Source organism: Oculina patagonica, chromosome 5, assembly GCF_052425735.1.
Source record: "Oculina patagonica isolate OP01 chromosome 5, crgOcupat, whole genome shotgun sequence".
Classification (NCBI taxonomy): Eukaryota; Metazoa; Cnidaria; class Anthozoa; order Scleractinia; family Oculinidae; genus Oculina; species Oculina patagonica.
In genome coordinates this window covers 6,617,272-6,636,683 of record NC_135762.1, presented here as the reverse complement: position 1 = coordinate 6,636,683, position 19,412 = coordinate 6,617,272, and the positions used below count along the sequence as shown (strand labels likewise).

The window sequence follows — 19,412 nt, the reverse complement described above, 5'->3', positions numbered from 1 at the left end:
GGGAGTCCATCAGCGTACAGAGTGACCACAAACCATTAGAAGCCATCTTTACCAAGCCACTCACAGCAGCCCCAAAGCGCCTTCAAGGCATGCTCCTTCGCCTACAGAAGTTTAACCTCAAGGTTGGTTATAAGAAAGGAGCTGAAATGTTCCTTGCTGATACACTATCTAGAGCACCACTGCCAAGTACTGCTCCCCCTACAAATTGTCTCAGACCGGAGCATGAAGAAGTCTGTCGCCTCGACTTGGAAAATGTCAACGCGGCAGAATTCCTGAGAATCTCAAACGATGGCCTGGAGAATATCCAACGCCTTACTGAAGCAGACAATCAGCTACAACGTCTCAAGATGACTGTCCTACAGGGATGGCCAGAGGCAAAGCAGCAAAGTGAGCCACTGATTGCCGAGTATTGGACATACCGTGATGAAATCGGAGTCTACAATGGCGTGTTGTATAAAGGCGATCGAGTGATCATTCCAACTGCATTACGCAAAGAAATGATGAAGCGCATTCATGCAAGTCATCAAGGGCAACAAGCTTGTCTTAGACGGGCCAAAGATGTTTTGTTTTGGCCTGGTATGAGCCACCAAATCAAGGAAGCTGTGAGTAACTGCAGCCTCTGTGCAGAGTATCAACCAGCCCAGGCGAAGGAACCGTTGATAACTCCAGAGCTGCCAACCCGGCCATGGAGTATAGTGGCCCAAGATCTATACAGCCTTGATGGTAGCAACTATCTGATAACAGTAGATGCCTTCAGTGGGTACTGGGAAGTTGACGAGATGCTGCAAACCACATCTCTAGCAGTCATCCACAAGACCAAACAGCATTTTGCACGGTATGGCATTCCAGACAGAGTGTACACAGACAATGGCCCACAATTTGACAGTGCTGAATACACAAGATTTGCCCACGACTGGCAGTTTGAGCACTACACGTCATCACCATACCATGCACAGTCAAACGGGCTTGTTGAAGCTGCTGTGAAGACTGCTAAAACACTTCAGAAGAAGGCAGCGAAGGATAATCAAGATCAGTGGTTGAGTTTTCTTGATTACAGAAATACACCCATGGAGGGGATGGATAGCAGCCCAGTGCAAAGACTGATGTCCAAAAGAACCAAGACTACACTGCCAGTAGCACAGCACCTCCTGAGCCTGAGATACAGTCAGACGTTGAAAGAAAACTGACAAAAAAGCGAAGAAGGGCAAAGAAATACTTTGACCGAGGGTCCAAAGAACTTCCTGAACTGGAAATTGGCCAGCCCATCAGATTGATGCCATCTCCAAAGGACACAAGTAAGAAATGGAGAAGAGGTGTCTGCATTAAGAAGGTGGCCCCGCGTTCCTACCTCGTAGAGGTTGGCGGGACGATATATCGAAGAAATCGCAAGTTTCTACGCAGTGCAAAGGATAGTGTCTCTGAACCTGTTCAAGCAAACCCTGCCGCACAGGCACCCGAGCCTCAACTGGACCCCCCCGTTTTAACTGTTTCACCACCACGGACCACGACTGACCACGACTGACTTACCAACGACTTCACCAGACGTTCACCCTGCCGCGAGCAGTGGAGACCCAACTCCGTTCGAGAAAGAGCCTCCCCTAAATGTTCAAGAAAGCCCTCCTGTCCGGCCGCTCATGCAAATGACCCGCAGTGGAAGGATTATCAAACCTCCATCTAAACTGAACATTTGAACACTATGGCAATTGATCTGGAACGGATCTGTGAACACTGAACACTGAACACGCTTTGAACTCAGAAACATTTACTAACCTACTAACTTTGTTTCAGTTAAGAAAAGGAAGATGTTACGATATGTGTTTTTAGACTTATTGTTGTAAGGGCTTCAGGATGCTCGTATTGTGCCCGCTGTAGGCCAGCGGTAAGTCGTTGTTAGCTCGTGCGATCCGAGCTGGAATAACTGTATACTTCGTCGTACAATTAAAGAGTTTTGGCAGCTATCAAACGCTGTTACACCTAGCTAGTGCATTTTTTAAATACCAAGAACACGACACGGTCTTGCCTCAGTTTTAGCTTTTACCGGAAAACGTTTAATGAAATAATAGCTGTATGCATCGATGGGCAGATTTCGCTATTTACCACACGAAGAAATTTTAATGTTACAATTTGCCGAAGATGAAGTAAAATCTTTCTGCCGTCGTGGTTTTCTTTTATCTTTAGATCATTATCTGACGGCGAATCTACGCCAGTCTGTAAAAGGTCGCAACGGTCACGCTTGCCATGCTTTCTTGATCTTTCAACGCGCTTGCCGCCGAATCGTGGCGTGGAAGTTGTAATGTGTAGTTATGAAAAAGAACACATTAAGTGCGAGCGTTTATTAAAATAAAAGTTTCACAGAAGATCGAGGAATCGATGACATTTGCGGGGAATGTGTTATCTTTCGGGTGACGAACGCCGACAAAGTTGTGATCTATGCAAATGTCGGCTTCTAATCAACCAGAACTTTATTTGCCGTTCAGCTAGATTTTTGCTCATTAGTATTATTTTGAGCGGAATGAGCTCTTGGAACACACGTAGCCAAGAACACGAAACCAATTGCTCGAAATCTCTCGACGTATTACTAACAACTGCTTCAAATATCACTTAACACAACCAAAGCAGAGAAACCGCTCGAACAAATCTGTGAACACGCGTAAGCCAAAACCGGAAAACGAACCGTTTGAAGTCAAAGTAATCAACCTGTGACAGATGCCTAAACACGCGTCAGTCTTTTTAATACATGTACCGTTCTAAGCCAAGATAAGGATTTTCAATTACCGCTACCCCCCTGTTTTAAGACGTCATAATACCCATAACTCATTCGGGCATTCTCTGCTTTTACGTCATCATTACCCGCGACACACTTGCGGGCGTTCAGTAATGAAACGTCATCATTACCCAGAGATCCTTTGCGGCAAAATGTCATCATTACCCAGAGATTCCTCGCGGCCTTGTTCGAGTAAATCGAGATTTTTTTTGGTATACATACCGTATATTCTGACTGTAAGTACATTCTCTATATATACGCGCAAGCTACAATGAATGCCTCCTCGTGCTTTCGCCTCTGGGCGAAAGCCCTGCGGGGGCAATAAGAGTTTATCACTAAAGACAGTGTTTGGATAATTTTCAGAAGACTTCGGAAGTTGCACAAATACTATTCGCGCACTCGTGTATTCTCTCTACGAGCCGCCATTTTGAAAACTCGTCGCCGAGAAGGCCCTGAGGACGAGGTTGGAACCGCCATGTTTCGATACAAATGTTTTTGGCGTTCCAATCATCGTCAAATCATCTCTCACCTCTGATTTCTTTCAGACGTTTGCCTATACCTACCATTCTAGCTTAATGATGCCAGTCTCGGGCTTTTGTAGTGGAAAATGACTCGGAAAAACACTCATAAACGAAAATTTTGCCAGATTCGAGCCCGCGTGCTCGCTTATCGAGAAAGCAACGGCGACAGCAACGGCTGAATACTGACGTCACAATGAAAATTTGAGCCCTCAGCACATATTTTTACTTGAGCTTATTTATATGCAATCACGAAATTCGAAAGATTGCCTGAGCCCAGAAAATTGCTAAAAAAAAACAGAAAAGTGGTAACTTAAGGGTTAAAACATTACAAAATTAGTCAACAAACATGACGACATCATGATATCTTCACGTTTTTTCTCAGTGAAAGAAATCCTTGTAATTCAACACATTTTTGCCTCAAAATGTTACTAAGATACTTCTGTTGCAGTGAAATTGAGTTAAACTGCTTAGAAATCTTACCTTCAAAGGGAAATTAACCGATATTTGGAGAAATTTTCTTGATAAAAAGCAGCGATTTGGATTTTTTGGGGCAACTTCCGAGCAACTTAAAAGCAACTTTATTGGATTTTTAGAGCAACTTTCGAGCACCTTTTTGAGAAATTTCCAGCAACATTTTGAATAATTTCGAGCAACTTGTGGAAAGCCCTATCCCCTGGCCGACCCTGAAACAACAAAAGTTTGGCTAGCGTTCGCAAAACATTATTCGCCGCAATGCGGTGAAGGTTAAAGGTACAGAATTTACTCAAACGTGGCAGTAGGAAACGAATTCAGCTGAACCACGACTTCATCTTTAATTCTTCAGAGGCATTTCAACAATATAAACGGCACTACGGCTTCGCAAAACAATTAAAGCAGTTAGTTGAAAGCAATTTTCTTTTTGAGCTCTTGGAAAAGAAAAAAGTAGATATGATTGACTTTTTTTTTAATATCGAGGACCTTTACCAAAATATATTCCTGAGAAGCCAAGAGAATTTCCTAACTGCTGTAGTTATAATAATATAAGGGAGTTATTAAAAAGTTTAGCTGTCCACGACAGCTATCGCGATTTCTTTAAGCAAAAATTAAAGATAAACACATTATCAAAAATTTGTTCACTTACCCGTAAGTAACCTAATGCTTGGCTTTACAGAACAAAAGAAGAAGCTACAAAACAGAAAAAGAGATAAAACACCTGATAAAATCCAATATGTTAGATGAAGCATCAAAAAGAGTGCGCAATCAATCAAGCTTACACCGGGAATTTCGTCCGGTCAATACTTACTTCTTGCTGTTCCAAACTGAATGTGCTTCTCGCTGAACAGCGATCAATGTTATTCGCTAAAACGGTTTGTTTACTCGTGGATTTTTCCAATAAAGTAAAGCCAATTTGGTCTTCTTTTAATTTGTTTTTCACTTTTGTCAATGTTGTTAAATAACGGGGGTATAATTACGTTTAAGTGAGAATCCGCCTGAATAAACAAATGCGGCTTTAGATCCAATACGAGGCAAACATTAGATTTTTTATTCTTTGTTTAAAAAGATATTTTGACTTGGTTTTTGTGTAAGGTAAATTACTCACGTATTTCTAAAAATACAAAACATGAGTATATACAGGAGATCAATTGATAGAATTTAAATAAAAAGAACTTTGTTCTTCGTTATGTAGAAACATAGCTATTGTCATCGGACGTGATCAATAAATTGAACTGACAGAACTTCTTTTTGACACCCTTGAGAACATGAAGCCTGTGTTTATAAACCTGAGTTAAACCTCCGTAATTGCTTTTAACTATGAACAGGCTGTATTTATAGACATGATACTACACCGTCTATATTTTCCAAAAGGAAAGAAGACTTTATAATTAGTTTGCTTTGCCGCGCTTTTCCACTTTGGAATCTCATTTCTCGTGGAAAATTGATGATTTTTTTCTCAGATATAACTTGTTTCAGCTTTTTTTAAGGAGACCAATGCCAGAGTAACATACATACGTGATGTGATGTGTTTGTTTATTTGACATGTCAACGTGAATTAGCTCTTAGTGGTCCTTTATCTTATGTTTGCTAAGAGGGACAACGCTTTAGTCGACAATCATGATAGTTTCTTCTGTGTTTTGCACGCTAGCTGGTTCAATTGTGATCACGAATGTTTGTTTTCTTGATGATCGGTGTGTTTGTTTTTCATACCAATGCACATAAACTCTAAGTGGTTCACTATGTCGTATCTCCAGAAATCGCGGACCTCTCGAGTCCGCGATTAGTATGTCCTGCGGTACATTGACCGTAGAAGCGAACGCAAGGATTACAAAGGAAATGTATGGAGAATGAAATGTTTAATTAAATATTTCTTGACAAATTAACAAATGTAAAAATGTGCAAGCGGAACACAATAGACTTGTGTATTAAGAACCACACTGTACAAGAATTGAAGTGCAGACTTCGAATTTCATTTGTATTCATGAACGTTTTCTGCGAACAGTTTTTGAGACCAAAATTATAAGGCGTAGAGGAGGAATGTATGGCGAAAACCGAAAACCTAAAGTTTATAAACAGGGATTATCGGCAAACTGAATGTGATCGAAAAAATGTGCAAGCAGATTTGATAAAACTATACATAAATCTAACTCACCAAACGATTTACATCTCCTTTCGATTAGATTTGTTTTGTATTTTTGCCGTTAGAAAACCATAAAAAATTGCATAATGTAAACAGCAGGCGGCAGTCCCGTTGAAATCGATAGGGCTTAATCTGACGGGAGCCGGTGCCTGTGGTATGGTTGTAGTCGTAAGCAAAGGAGCTAATAATCAATGCACGGTCCTTCATGGGTGATGCAAGGCATCTCTGAGCAGCTGTACGCTAACGTGCTTGCACAGACGCGCAATAATGACTTAGCAGTTGTTTCTCGACACACAACTGATCACCAAGTGATTGGAAGTGAAGCCGGATGTTTTCCGCGAAACTTTGCAATGTTGCGGCGCAGTGTCCCAATATTCCTTTGAAACATTTCTAGAACAAGTTGTCAAGTCCCGTTGGCAATGAGACAAGTTCCAGTTTTATGAGTTTCTTGTAACTTTTTATCAATAGATTTGCGAGAACTTAAGGAGAGATCGCCAATCTGGGAGTTTTTAATCGCTGAATATTTCGATTGTGACCAGTTGTACACTTTCGTGACGGCACGCTCCTGAAATCAAGGACAACAATACGGGAAGGGGGCTAAAACAAGCAAACAAACTAACAAACAAACAAACAGGACAATTGACAATTGAAAACGAACGTAAATTTGCAATGCAAGGACTACCGTGGCGAAATAGAAGTACCGGATCCTCTCGCTGTAGAGGATCTAATCAGCTATAACTGAATAATTAACGAAGATAAAATGCAATGCTGATTAAACGGAATGGAAGTACATTTAAATTCCAATATTTCGGAAGGAACGGCCTTCCTTCTTCAGCGTCTTACAGAGAATGACTCTAAAGATTAAACGTTACAAATGTAAAAATATAAGAAATACGATATAACACTTATTATTATATGCCTAGTGCTTGGAGCCGATATAACGCGCGCTCTGATTGGCTAAGTGCAAGGGCATTATTATCCCGTAATGCCCACGGGCCGATTACGGATTATGCAAATTAGAAACTGAAAACATAACAAAGACCACATTGTTTCTTTTTACTGAAAATTGCTGCCGCTTAAGATGACGAGTGACGATGAACACTCTGAGGGTGAATTCTATTACCCTGACGAGCTTGAATTTTAGGGAAAAAGTGAAGGTACAGCGTTAAATTACGAACGAGATGCATGGTGCCGGACAGAGCGAAGGAAATAACCAAGAAGAAACTGAAACTTTCATCAAAGAGCGAAAAAGTAAAAACACAACCAAGAAAACTGCCAGTGACATGAAAACATTTCAACGTTATTTACCGTCAAATATAACTACTGGGAGCGTAGAAATTTTGGACTTACCAGCTGGTGATCTTGATCACTTTTTAGCAAAGTTTTTCAACTAAGATGTCCGCAAAATTTATGGCGATGAGGGCGAACTTCACACTCGATGGCACGCTGTCGGGTTAACGATTACAGCGAAGCATTCAGTCGTTTCTTTCCGATAGCAAATCTCCATTCAACATTCTTCTATATAAGAAATTTGAGATGTTTCGTAAAGTTCACGCAGTCAAGCGGTAGCATCAACAAATTCCCTCGCTGTAACACAAGCAAGTTTAAACCAGCTTCACTAACTTCCAGGAGCGTCAGATGTAAACAGCCGAGCGGGTTTTGCTGGAGCAAACATCAGCAGTATTTCTGGTTGCCAGTTTCAGATCTTCAACGGCCCAGTAAAGATCATACAAGAATTGCACAAAAGTCGTAAATTTGTTATCGAAAGTGACGATGAAGACTGAAAAATTCTGAACAGTGCATTCCGCTACATGCATTTTCTTTGCTTTTAAATAAGAGGCCGTTTGAAGCACTTAAGCTTCTTTGTATGCATTGAAGTTGTTTGGCCGTTGATTCTTGAGAATGTCGACGAAATTTACCTTGCCAAACTGTAACACAACTATAAATAACTTGTTTGATTGACTTTTTACGACTGTATAGTATTCATTTGTCTCGAAACTAAATATATTTTTTGACGGAGTACGCGTTAGTTCACCTGACTTGTGCAGTTTCAAATGAATGAACAGACAAGCGCGCGCATCACCGGATGTGAAGTGATCATTTCCGCTTGAATCAACTTTTTTAAAGCCATATAATAAACAACTTATTAACCTCGAACGTTCGGTCTTTACGGGAAATATCAAACCTCGGCCTTGCCGCATTGACCTCGCTATCGCTCGGTCAATACGGCAAGGCCTCAGTTTGAGATTTTCCCGTAAAGACCTCACTCTCGGTTAATAAGTAGTTAATTTCAAATTTTAAATTTTGACGTTATTTTTATGTTTTTCTACCGTTACCTATTACTTAAGCCGTATCACTTGAGCTGTGTTCACATTAAACCCGAAACATGTTTAAAGTAAACATGTTTCAACGAACATGTTTGCACTGTTCACAGGCGCGGATCCAGACCGGTTTCCACCGTTTTACGGAAATCGGTCAAATTTTTTACAGTCGTGCCAAGAGAAGCGTACCCCCCTTGAGTACATTAATGAATTGATTATTTGAAATTTGAATCCGTTAGTCAATTTCAATAATGCATTCATCTTACTTATAATATAAGGACGGATCAATGTTCGAATCAAAATTTGGTTTGTGATCACAGTCCCCTGATTTGAAGTAAAGTCAGTAAAGGGAAGGCGCCGGAGAGGAATTAAATTTTTCTTAAAGCAGCCGCACACTAGAGCAACTAGCTGAGCTATTCACCTCACGTGCCTGTTTGCTCAGCCATTTATTCACTGCACATTTTGCTGCAGACAGTGAGGAAAGTGCTAAGCAAGTTTGCTTCGGAAGCCGCCATGTTGAAGCACGTGAGCATTCTGCGTGTGTTTATTGGTCAGTTGATATATCTGGCTGAGCAAGTTTCTCATGTCGCCCGCACACATTGAGGATCTTGCCTCGCGAGGCAAAAAATATCAAACACGATAGATATTTTCCTCAAGGCCTCGCGAGGCAAAATTCTCACGAAAAACGGTCCGCACACGAGAGAAATCTGCTGAGCAAACGGCACGCGAGGCGGTTAGCTCAGCTAGATGCTCTAGTGTGCGGTAGGCTTACCGCCTGTGGCATCTATCAAATATTAGCATAACCACACTGACCTACTATTGGTAATCGCGCAATCTGATTGGCTAAACAGGTGCCTACTATCGATCCGTAGAAGGCTCTCGGAGCGCGCGCTTAGTCTTCGCTGAATTTTATCAATCAAAACCTTCAATAAATCAACTCTAGCTATATTTTGTGTTTAATAGATCGGTCAGTGGGTGAAATTATGCTAACACAATTAGACGGCTCGCTCTCGGTTTCTACCGGCTTTTGATAGTTGACTCGGGGCTTCGCCCCTCGCCAACTATCAGCCGATAGAAACCTCGAGCTCGCTGTCTAATTGTTAAAGTGTAAACACGTTCATGTTCATGTTTGAAGGGGTGTCAGACAACGTTTCGCACGAGCTATCATGACCAAAATAAACTGCCGATAAATAAATTTTATGCCGCCAGTAATTTGGTAAAATTTAACTTTTTTATGCGGCAAAGTCATCTTTTAGATTTTCGTGGAACTTAAACTTCAATTTCAAGTCTTCTACGTTTGTAAACGGGATGTAACTGGACGGTTTACAGATCTTTACGGAAAATTTATTTTATACGAAGCCGACAGATCGAAATAGCCAGACACGTCGCGCCAAGTTTTTAGCGAGCATGAAAGTTTTTCAACTTTGTGTATCTTTTATTTTTATGGTGTTTTATTTCGACGGTTTTGCGAAGCAAAGCCCTTTTGATAACTTAACAGCAGAAGGGTTAAATCTGCGCCAGCTAAAAACATTTTAAAGAGTTTTGGCCGCGGCATAAAATTTATTTATCGGCAGTTCATCCAAAGTTCACTTTGACGATCGCTCCTGCGAAACGTTGTCTGACACCCCTTCAAACTTTGAACATGGACGTGTTTACGCAACAGACGGTAAGAAAAATTCAATTCCTCTCCGGCGCCTTCCCTTTACTTCAAATCAGGGGACTGTAGTCAGAAACCACATTTTGATTCAAGCATTGATCCGTCCTCATATTATTAATACGATGAATGCATTATTGAAATTGACTAACGGATTCAAATTTCAAATAATCAATTCATTAATGTACTCTAGCGGGGTACGCTTCTCTTGGCACGACTGTAAATAACTATATAGCTTTAGAGTTACTCCGAAATCATTACAATATGAAAATTTATATTGACGAAATGATCCTCATCCGCGGAATATGGGTGACTCAAAATACCTGGACAAGACACTTTGGGGAGCCGAAAAAACATTTTATTATATATATAGCGAGAATTTTAAGCAATAAACCTTGCAAATAGAATTCTATATTTGCTATATTTCACATGTGAAAAAAGCGATACGTCCAATCAGCTTCGCGTATAGCTTTCTTCACATGTGAAAAATATAACCAATCAGCATCTAGAGTGGTACGACTTAACCAATCACAGCGCGGGAATTCAAATGGTTTCCAACGAGGTTGAGAAAGTTAGCGGCAAGTTTGCTCTCGACGGCAGTTTATGTTTTGAAAACATGGCTACACGTTTTCTTCCTTTACAAAAGTTTGCCTTTTAAGAACTTAATGGAAATGCAAGCCAACAGAAACACGCTAAGCAAAACCTAAAGAATACAGCAGTGATAAAAATCCTTCTTCAAAGGCGAATTGAAGACAGGCGAAGGTGAAGTGTCGATAAAAGTGAAAGCGAAGACAAGACTTTCATCGGAACTACAACACATCCGCGGACTTTTTAAGAATATTCAGGCGCATTTCGGATCGTCTTGGTAAAGTAAATTGCATTTTTAATCTACGATTTACGTCGTAATTATTGTTTAATTAACCGACTCCTTGTGTTGTAACAATTTGTTCACAATTCGCCAGTTGTCTCGCCAGTAGTTTATTCGCTTGTGGCGAAGTTTCCTCGATGCGATACGAAGTTTTTAACGTAAATGTAACGCAGTGTGTTTATTTAAATAAAGTTTTTGTCTAGGAGAGTTTGTCGCCAGTGTTGTTTTCTTTTTATTTTCTTGTATATGATTGAAATAGCGAATTCGTTCGTAAAGCTATGTGCATTTGCAGCTTTGTTTTCTCGCGCCGATAACTGCAGATGTTGTATGTCAAAGGTTAAACTGGAAAAATCGGCGTGAAGTGTTCAATGGTTGAAATCCCGTTATATATATAATAAACAAATTACAGCATAGAAAGTGCTTTGTACGGATTTTTATTCACTCGTTGCAAAACTTTTGAAAACTCACTCGTTCGCTACGCTCACTCGTTCGTTTTCGATAGTTTTGCAACTCGTGAATATAAATCCGTACGGCGCACTTTCTACGAAGTAATCTATATATCTGGAGGAACAAACCGTCAGATCTCCCCCCTCCCTTAACAGCTCATGCCGCTTGGCGCTCATCAGTTATCGGAAAACGGTCACTATTTTTTCTGGATCTGCGCCTGGTTCACATCAGGTGTCAGTTTCAAACACATTTCATGCCTGGTTATGTAATTTATGCGGTTTTACAGTATAGCTACTCGTATGAATTGAGTGTACACTTTAACCAGTTTAACCGAAAAATGGAGTTCAAAAGGCTTTCCAGTCTTTAGCAAGGAGACAGCATTTGCGCTATCTTCGGTACAAGAAAAGAATTGTTTGTACATTTTGGCGATGCTGTGCGCTTGTATCCGTTGTCGTTAAGTTCCGTGGCGATTTTGTCCCAAATATTCTGCTTTCTACCCATCGCCGATAATTGCTGTTGTATCGCTTCATCGGCCCATATTTCAACTAAACATTTGGTCTCATAAAAGGCCCAATTATGGATCTTTTGGGCACTCGCCTCCTCTCCGCATGTCCGCCATTTTTAACGTGTTTCGTCTGATCAAGATCGAAACTACCACGTGAGGTTGCTTCAATCATGCGCAGATAAACATGTTTCGATCATGATTCGCGCAATGCACCTTCTGATGCAAAACTCTCTCCTCCGCAGAGGCCTCTTATTTTTTCGTACGGGCTAGGAAATGGGGAGAGGTGAAAAGTAAGCGCGCGGAGCCTGGGGAGAACACTTTTCATAGCGAAAAATGTTTCATTCGTGATCAGACTAATCGTAGCCTGCGTGGCCGGCGTTCAAAGGGGAAGGAGAAGGGGAGTTCGAGCGCGAAGCGCGATCGGGGAAGAGGGGAGGGGAACGCCTGCAATGACGCTATTGTTTTTTTCATACCGCCCCCTAAAGTACGAGTCATCTGCTTGCCCTCTGTTTTACGTCTGGCTGTCAAAATTATCCAATCAGTGTTGTGTTAATTAACCCTTTAGGAGTTTCATAACTCAGAGCTTTCATGTAACTAATTAATATTCGTTGTCGTTTAAACCGCGTGCTTGTAAATTCCCTGTTTCTAGTCAGTTCTAGTTTATCCAGGAGTTTATATTCGTTGTGTATTAAAGTTCGTTTGCTTCACTGAATCGTTTCGTCTTTGAAGAACACAACAATCAGATCGGTGCCATTTTTCGGCGGAAAAAACCCTTCACCGCTGAAATTGGCTATCTTATTTCTGTTTTTCTCGTCTTCTTGTCAGAAATATGAGAAAACAAAATCTTTTCATGGCAGATCAGGTCAGATGTTTTTTCCTTGCACCTTTCAACTGCGGATTTTTTACGAAAAGTTGCCGTTCTGAGACTGATAGAACGTTTATTTGAATCAAGCAGCGTTTCCGGCGTTCGAGTTTATGGCGTCGGGTTGCAACCGGCCGTGACCCAAACAACTTTATAACTCACAGCGTGTAGCGCTTACCGGCTGCTATAAATCTTGTTATTCTTTGCAGATTCAGTAGTTTGATACAAAATTCTACATCGGCCGTTTTCTTTCAAAAAATCAAGCGCTTCGCAGAGAAATAGTCAAAACATTCGTCACTGGATTCAGCCGCCACGAATGAAAGTTGAGAACAGACCACAGGAATCGATTGAATGACATCTGACCAACCGGAACAATCAATTTTGACACTCCACAAATTCTGACCAATCACGATTTTTGCTTCCAGAATCTGGACGTACAAAACGATAAAAACAATAGCGTCATTGCAGGCGTTCCCCTCCCTCCTTCTCCGATCGCGCTTCGCGCTCTCTCCTCGCATCTCGCGCTTCGCGCACGAACTCCCCTTCTCTTTCCCCTTTGAACGCCGGCCACGCAGGCTAGACTAATCGTGTTTCGGCCTAGTGTGAACACAGCATAAGTCTTTAGTTATTTACGTGTTATATCGTATTTCTCACATTTTTGAAATCTGTAATCGCTGTATCTCAAAGTCTACAAAAGCCTGGGAGGGACCTTCAGACAAGTCGTCTTTCCTGGGGATTATAAAATGAGAGATTTCTAGGAATTCAAGCGAAGAGTCCGGGATAAAGGTTTCCTAAAACTAATCTTGTATATTTAAGTAACCGTTTTTCTTGCGTACGTAAAGTTACTAACAAGACTTATTAAATTGGAAAAGTACGAATTTGACTTTAGAGGGGGGAATTCCCTTCATGGGACAGGCGAGGATCCTTGTCAGTACCTTTGAGAAGTTGGAATTCATGTCTTAGGGTGTTCTTTTCCACAGTTTTACATTTGCAACATTTTATAGTACTTCTCCTGCAGGGTTTTTAGCGAGCCGGAACAAAACTAGCCTACTTTTCAAGAAAAGATTTTGCCTAGGACGTGGTTTTCGGCTGATTAGTGTCTCTTATCACTTATTGAGTCACGCTATCAAGTATGGATTCTGAACCATTCAAAGGGGCGTTTTTCGAAATTTTCGACTAGCATCCACAACGCGTTTAGTAATTTTATAGATCTTTATATGGAAATCCACGCTTCCCTCAGCCCTCAGACCCCATTTTTTGGGAAAAGAAAAAAAAAAAAAAATAAACCGGAAAAAAGACACCAACACAAGCAGTTGCATTTATACCCTTGTTTTTATTGACACCATATCATATCCCAGCAGTTACAATTATCATCTACGACTTGTTTTGGCAGTCTTTGATCTGTGTCCTGATTGCTTGCGTTGCAAGGCTATCCCTCTTTCTAATAAAGAAGAGAAGAACAAAGTTACTTCTTGGGGATTAATGTTTCCATCAAAAAGCTGAAGGAAAGGTAATCCGAAAGCTAATTTGCTTGGATTTTTAAGTACATCATATAATATCTTTTGGTTGATTATTTGTTGGTTGTTTACAATTGTCCCCTGAAAATTACCGGAAATTGGTTGAAATGTAAATGGAAAGCGTCTACATTGGTTTGGCCGACAGAAATAATTTCCATAATGAAGAGAATTTTTTTAAAGTGTACCGTAGTCTTAAAACTCCTAACCAAATATTCGAACGAGAAACTGGTCTCTATAAGAATAGCAACTGTATAGATGGATCAGTTTGGATATCATATAAAACAATTAAAGTATCCTCCATTGGAATCTGCTAGCAAAGAACGTTACTCTAGTTTTTTAAAATGTATTTAGAGAAAGCAAACTTACCGGATCACAGATTTCTAGGCGTTACTGACAAGCACCACAGAATTTTGGACAGTCATTGATTGAAGAGTATTCCTCGCAAGCATAGGGTAGATTGTCGCAGTCCCACCTGTAGTCCTGACATATGTCGTTCACTATAGGAAAATCAAACAAATCATCTGAGACTGAAAAATGGAAAGAAGAGGAAGAACGTTGCTTTGACAGCTTGAGTTTTTCTCAACTGAGGCTGCTTTTGTTCATCGATTTCTTCAAACACAGTAAACTAGAAAGAAAACCCATGGCCTAAGCTGAGCTTTGTCACTGGTAACTTTTCAAGTTGATCTTAAAGATAAAATAAGCCAAAGTCTTTTATAGGCAGCGTGGCAAATTGATGCTGTTTACGTAACATATTTGTTTTAACTGATAGGGTTGTTAATCCTATGTATATCCCCAAACCTGGAGGACCGGTGTGCCGGCTTCGTGAGGCTCTCCACTTGCAGACCTTTACGGCATGGTTAAACCTTCCAGGAGTCATACGACTTACGCCGTCATAGCCCTAGGGGCTATAGAAACTCGCAAGTTATCCCACTACGGCAAGGCGCCAGCCCAGGGGTAGCTGAAGCTAAGGAATTAGAGTCCTTTTATTTTACTTACTGCAACCACGGACATCACAGGCAACTGGGCAGTTGATCAACATCCAACCTGGGTAACTCTGGCAATGCCCCCTACTTGACCAGCTGTTGCATTCTGCGTCCTTATCCTCGCACCAACCTAGACAGAAGAATAACTGTTTTTATTAGTGAGTTTAGCTGTGGGCAGATCATTTAAAAACTAAGACTTTTATCAATGCGATGACAACCGTATGGACAACCTTATTAAGTAAAATAAAACAAAGTAAGCAATAGACGCTCTTCAATATGACTGTTTTATGAATCTTCGTAACCAACAATACCAAAATTAACGCTAAGCAGCAAAAATCGATGAAAACATTTGAAAACCCTTGAAATTTATTTTGAAGGAGTTTAACAAGAAACCATTGGATAATTTTCGAAAAATGTTTGATAACGCAACTTCAGAGATTTGAGCAGATTTCAAGTATCTTGTATTGTTTATACGTAACTAGCGAGAACATTTTAGCGGTGCCCACGATCAAAAATCGATTTTTTTTTCGACTTGGTGCTCTGATTCAGCAAGAATTGGAAAATTTGTAAAATTACACCTCTAAGTGGACAGTTTTGTAAAACAGTTATTAAGTAAGTAAGTAGTAGAGCAAGAAAGTGAATAGAGCAGCTATGATATTTATTGTTGTTTAGCAGAAGCAGTTGTAATGTAGCATGTGCCGTTAGTGTTTGTAAGTAATGTAAGTTTCTTTTGTAAGAATGTCTTTGTGTTGCAATTAAAAAAAAAAAAAAAAAAAAAAAAAGAATTGGAAAAGCTTTGGGGTTTGTCACTTGTTTTGTCGAAAAACATCAAGTCTTGAAATTCTTGCCCCAACAAATTTTGCTTAAACTTAGTAAGGGTATATTAAATAAGTCACTATAAGCGGATTCCAGAAATTTAACACAGATTGAAATTTTCACTGGATACCATTATGTTTAAAAAGAGGGTTCCACTTTAACTCCAATATCACGAAAAAAAATATATTCTCCAGTTGAATCGAACTTTTCTGCAAAATTTCTTAGCCATCGCGTTAAAACTGAAATAGTTCTGGCCCGTAGTTTGTCATAGAAAAGTGTGTCAGAAATAACAACGGTGCCACCTTCGAACTTTAAACTTCATTGCTCTTTCCTAAAAAAATTGTCCTACCTTAATATATCCAGTGATACAGTATGTAAACTCAGAAAGATGTTACTCTGTATCAGAATTCAAACGCAATATTGAAATCATTTATTATTTATATTACGCGAACAGCCCCAAAATGTTTTTCTCCAGTGCCTACGTTTTTGCAACAGTTTTACTATTAAAACTCACTGATTCCTTCCTCTAATAAAATAAAAACAGATAAATCGAAGAACACAATCGTAATACACATGCCTTCGCTTGTAAGCGCACAAAACAGCCGAGTTTCGTGATCTGACATTTCTTTCAAGTCACCGTTATGTTTCTACGTCGTCAGACTTTTCAATTCCGCAAAGCATGAAAGACGTAAAGCAGCATTTACAAAAACAGTGACCGAGGCTCGAAAATGACATTTTTATCTTTCATAATGACTCGTTCTTTAGTTTTTATCGTCATAAAATTTCTCGATGTTGTTTTCCATAATTTCTTATTATAAACACTTTCAATCTCGTTCTTTTCGCACATGCAGTTTGCTCATGATTGAAACTTGCCGATTCTTTACTTTTATGAGTACAGTAACTCTTCCGACATGAAAATTATTTCTTAAGAGTCAGATTTATCAGCGACACAAAACTAAAATAAAAACTGTTTAAAATATGTGTTACTGACCTGGGCACCTGCCTGTACTGATCTTCTTATTCAAAACTTCTTGAGAATTTTGCACAGCGTCTCCCTTATATAGAAGAGTCTGTAAATAGTATATGCCTTTGGCCAATCACAGAATTACAAAACTTAGCACACAAGACCTGTTGCGACAAGTTTTGTTCTCTGCAAACTTTTTAAAGGACCGCTGAGCGAGATGAGTGCAGATTGAACACACAAAAAGAACGGACAGGTGAGGCTTGGGCGGAAAGAAGAACGACCCAGGCATTTTAACACTGTTAAGAATTTAATAGCTTCGACGTTAAAGGGACTGTGTCACGGCTGAGTTAAGTTTATTTTATAAAGTTTTGCCAAATAATTGCTATGAAACCAAATGTTTGCAAAGAAATTATTTCTATGGAACTAAATGACAAAACCATATCTTCATTTCAACCAAATGTGTCTTCCGGGCGTTATAAGTCAAAGTTACAAGCAAACAAGACTAATTTTGAAAACCGTTCAGCCCAACAATATTTCAAAAACCCACATTGCAATCCGTTTTAATCTCCGTCACCGTGGCCATCCGTACCTTATTTTGTATTTGCTGTGTTATTGAAATGTTCCTTCACTGTTCTAAGAGGTTATTTTTTATATTTCACTGAAAATGATGGTCATTTCCTATGACTAAATTTGGCTAAAATGCGTGACACAGTCCCTTTAAAAGGATGAACGAGTCAGGCACAAAACCTTGCCGCAAAAGAGAAAGAAGTTCTACAAGAATGATTATTAAAATGAAGTGCCTCCTCTAAAACGCTCTTTTACACGGTTTTTAAATAAATTTCAGGCACGTGTTTCTGCCGAAATGTGAGCAGGACTGACATGACGCTTGTGAATGCAGGAACAGCAGTCCTGAAATTGAACAACGTTAGTAAATCAAGCGCTCGAAGAAGCCATCAAAAAGAAAATAGAAGGAAATGAAGAAACAGAAGAAAGCAACAGGCTTGCTTTCCGGTGTAGTTTTATTTGGTCACCCATCCGAGTTCTAGCCCCGTCCAACAGGGCTTAATCTACCTGGAATCGGTGCTTGTGGTATGGTTCTATAAAAGAGCTAAAATTAGTCCACAGGACAAACCTTATACCAATCTTAAAGTAGTCGCCTGGAACGGTTTCTCGACACATCTGATCACCAAGTGTTAAAAAGTAACTGATCAGTAATAACTATAGTTTTCGAAGAAAATGTGAACAAAAAAACCCCAGCACGTGTTAGAATTAGATTAGTTCCTTGCAGAAGTATCGTTACATGACTAATTAACAATAACAGGAGGCCAGGAAAGGGACATGCTGTACAACTGAAGAATAAAGTCTCTGTCGACAAAAGTGTAAAGGATCACGCCGCACGTACTACAGGGGCACCCAACGGATCATTTCGGTGAATTTCTGTTCGGAAGGCCTGTTATCCCTTCAGATTTTCTTAAGTGAAATTATAGTTAGTCGAGAAATAAAGGTAAAAGTGCATGTTGTTTTGGGTACGGGAAAACGCCAGCTACGATTTTCGGAAATATAACAACAGCTCGCAAATTCGGGAAATGAGATTTTGTTCCCTAAGAGTTTCTGCCACTTTAAAATTCGCCTAGAAAATCGTCAAAGATTTTAAGGTACAGTCAACTCTCTCTAAAACGGACACCGTCGGGACCGGCTTTAACTGTCCGTCTTAGAGAGGTGTCCGTCCCAATAAAATGTCTCGTTTCCCATCGCCCGACCGACCCATTTTTTTCGAAAAGTAAAAAAAAAAATCCAGATTCACTAGTCAAAAAAGCAAGTACTTCAATTTACAAGCACACGATCGCGTTTTATTAACAACAATTGGTATGATGTGATGTCTTTGTCTTTAATAAACATCGATACTACGCTATTTAAAGACTGTTAAGGAATAACGAACGAAAAGACCACGTTTTCGAGTTGACTTTGAAATCAGGCTTTCTTACTTAGCAGCCCGGCCTTTTTTGGAACCCAGAACCCTTCAAGTGTTCATTCATTCATTCACTCATTTATTTTTTTTTTGCCCGACCGTCCGACCCACCATCACAAGAGACGGGGCGATGGGAAACGAAACATTTTATTGGGATGGCCTTATCTACTTGCATTGATAATGAACTCAAGATGAGTTCGAAACGTCGTGGCTTATTTTCGCTAATTTTTATACTTAATTGTATATCAAAATGTTCTCTCAAAGGAAATTAAAGTAAAAAATAATATAAAATTAATGTTGAATAAAGAAAAAATTGCAAGGCCGATTGAACGGTTTGGGACTGTATTGAAATTCCAATATTTCGGAAGGCACGGCCTTCCTTCTTCAGGGTCTTACAAAGAATGACTCTAAAGGTTAAACGTTACAGATATAACATGTGGGAAATACGATACAACGCGTAAATAACAATGGTAGAAAAACAAAAACGTTAAAATTTGAAATTTGAAAGGATAAAGAGACGTTACAACATGAAATTAAAGAAGATATACATATATAATAAGATGCTATAAATGGCACTAAAGACTTGAACACCGTAAGCTAATACTAT

At 39.8% G+C, this 19,412-nt stretch overlaps 1 long non-coding RNA gene across 1 annotated transcript; it reads right to left on the bottom strand.

Moving 5' to 3' along the window:
• Positions 1-13,869: 13,869 nt before the first annotated feature.
• Positions 13,870-15,369, bottom strand: LOC144654798 (uncharacterized). The gene is made up of 3 exons (XR_013570992.1): positions 15,070-15,369; positions 14,440-14,570; positions 13,870-13,997 (listed from the first exon to the last, which is right to left on the bottom strand). It is a non-coding gene; the product is annotated as an uncharacterized LOC144654798 (long non-coding RNA).
• Positions 15,370-19,412: the final 4,043 nt, after the last annotated feature.